The sequence below is a fragment of the Phyllostomus hastatus genome, unplaced genomic scaffold (assembly GCF_019186645.2).
Source record: "Phyllostomus hastatus isolate PE091 unplaced genomic scaffold, TTU_PhHast_1.1 phas_contig_40, whole genome shotgun sequence".
Classification (NCBI taxonomy): Eukaryota; Metazoa; Chordata; class Mammalia; order Chiroptera; family Phyllostomidae; genus Phyllostomus; species Phyllostomus hastatus.
The window spans coordinates 13,027,389-13,030,512 of NW_025333872.1; the positions used below are offsets into that span (position 1 = coordinate 13,027,389).

At 34.0% G+C, this 3,124-nt stretch overlaps 1 pseudogene; it reads right to left on the minus strand.

The window, feature by feature from the left end:
* Positions 1–580: 580 nt before the first annotated feature.
* Positions 581–948, minus strand: LOC123821457 (annotated as a pseudogene).
* Between the last annotated feature and the right edge of the window lie 2,176 nt (positions 949–3,124).

Sequence of the window (3,124 nt, forward strand, 5' to 3'; positions counted from 1 at the left end):
ATTTGAAGGAAACTTTGACAGTTATTTGAAACTTGATTGTAAATGCTATGGAATTATGACTATTTTCATTCTCTTTTTAGCAATAAGTTTCATTCCAGCAATTTTTTTCAGTCAAAGAGTAGCACATAACAATTGAAATATCTTCTCTAGTAGTAAGAAACACACTTTACATTCTGTCTTTCAGCATTCTATCCTCCTAGGGTGCTCTGATAATTTTTATAATTATGTAATATGAAGAATAACCAAATACAGAAACATGTACATAAATATTAGACATAGGTAAGAATGTAATGGTCAGGTAGTTAATAAATTATATAGATAGAGGATGATAGGGATAGATATTAGATAGGTAGGTAGATAAATAGATAGATAGATAGATAGATAGATTGATAGATACATACTCTCTATTTACTAAACAGATATATGGGCACAGGCAGCAACTTTGAGTATGCCCATCAAAGAATAGTTGATTTATTTTCCTTTAGAAAAAATATTCCCAAAGTGTTTTTTAATTAGTTTTTAACCAAATGCTTATTTTTTTGAAATATCCTTTTTTTAATTCATATATCATTCTGATCACTCATAGTCCAAGAATATTAAAATAATAAACCAAAAAGAAATAGATGTTAAAGATTGGCCTTCCAACATTATAGCCAATGATGCCACATTTGCCTATGATCTTGCCGACATAAAACTACATCCACACCTCAGTGACCACCAAACCATTCAGCAGAGCTTCTTTAACTGGGAACTGTTTGAAGCTACAAGTTTGAGCACTATTGACTATTTTTCAAGCTCAGAATAGCTGTTGGAATCTCAGCAGGTACTAGAGGAGTCAGCTCAACCTTGACAATGTCAAAACGTGGCCAGTCCAGGTTTCAAGTCAGTCACAGCAGCATTTACCAGCACTGGGGCCTCTTCTACAAGGTTATAGGAAAATTGGGCCATTGTTCCAGGATGTAAAAAATCTATTTTTTTTTAATGTTTAAGTTTTACCAAAACTTGTATACATATCTCCAAATAAAAGCTTGATTCTGCTCATATGTGGTGATGCCAAGTTCCTCAAGTGTAACAAAGTTGTCAGAACTCCATCACTAGCTATATCCTTATATAGTTCAGAGCTTAAAACATTCAAAATAGCTTTTTGCTTTTGTATATATTAGGATTTGTGCCCTTTAAAAAATAATAGTAAGAGGCATAGTGTCACTTTGCTCTATATTTGATTTGCAAAGGACATGGACATTGGTGTCATATAAAACCAGAATACTCCCCAGGTAGCACAGGCTGTGTATGTTATCAAAGCTTTGTGAAAATGCTATATTCTAATCTCCTTTAAGAGCTTAATTTCCTATATTGTGCAGGGGAGGTAGCTTCTGGACTCACACACCCTTCTCCTCCTATTATATGTTACATCCATCATTCAAGGCCCATCTTCAGTTTCCCTTTTCCTCTTGATCTAAGAAGCATTCTTCAGCTGACAGATGTAAGCCCACAAATATTTCTTGTCCTCAGAATCCAATCCAATTTAAAGTTCCTTCAAATTTTAGAGCTAAAAAAAAAAGAAAATTAGAACCTAACAAAATGCCTGTCATAGAGTAGGCATACAAAATGATTGTTGTATGACTAGTAATTAAAACATCTCTTCCACTCTCCTTATTTCACAACCAAGGACAAAGTATGTTAACTGACTTGCTAAAGCTCAGTTAGGTAAAGATGGATCTTGGAAATAAGATCTCCTGACTCTTAAACCAGGGTTGGTTCAGCATGGCCATGAGCCATTTCTACCTCTAAACTATTTTTGCCTTTGCCATTATTTTGGTCACTTAGGATCTTAAATGAATATTGTCAGATTTTATCATCTCATTTATCATCCATAACAGGCTATAATTTCCCAAAGGGGAAACTATATTGTGTTACAAGTGGAATGTTCATGGTTGTGTATGTGAGTGCACATGCACTCTCACACACACACATATAGTCACTACAGGCAAAACTGAATTTATAATAGGAAACATTTGAACGCTTCTCCCAAACAAAGAACTTCGAGTAGTGAGAGCTCAGAAAATTCTTCAAGAGCCATTTTAATGATTTTTACCCCTTTGCAAGAGGACTAGCAAAAAGCAGAAAATTATCAAAACTGCTATACAATATTAAAATGGGAAATATGTATTTACAAAATTTGCAAGACTTTGTACTGCAAAATAACCTAATGTGAATAAGGCCTTATCATTAGTAAAGAAAAATGGAAAAGGGTACATGTAACTTGGTCATAAAAATACATAAAATTTTATGGTGTGTTTATGCTACCTCATTATTGGGCTTTATAATACCTAGTTGGACATCTTGGATCCTCCTCCATGTACTTAATTAAATGAGGCCCCTTTTCCATAGCATAAGCTTTTCTACCACAAAAGCTAAATATTATTTGCTTGACCTCAAAACTATCCTTCAATGTAAGATAGACAATAGCTCCAGAATCCTCAGTTTTCTAGATTACCAGTATACCATTTCCATAAGAGAAGGGAACAGCACTCACTTGCTGTTTAGACTTTCCAGACTAGGGTAATATGGGAGACAGTACAACAATGTGCAACAGTGTGCCAACTCACCTTTCTTTCTCAGAAATCAAAACAGTAGCAAGTCAAAAGCTGTGCATGGTATGATACTAAAAATCTAAGATAAAAGCCTCTTAAAAGCAGGAGGACAATCCCCAAAGGATTTCTATTAAACATCCCCACCATGGGTACCTGAATGAACCAGTGGCTAAATCTTAACCTCTGAAACTTAGCCCCAACTCAAGTTCATCCATAGTTGGATAAAGATGATCAGACTCCCATTCTAACAGCCTATCAGAGAAAATAAAAAATCTTCTCTGATGGAGTATAACATTACCTAGAACTTTGTAAACAAAATGTACAGTTTCAGTAAAACCTGTAGGCATAGAGAAAGACAGGACTATATGACAGATAACCAAGATAATAATAGAAAATAAAAGTGAATTCACAAATTGTAGTTACTGGAATTAGCACACAGGGAACTTCTAAAGAGATGATTAATTTATATATATGGAAATAGAGGAAAATATGGGGAAAACAGACAAAATTATAAAATTTTAATTAAAACT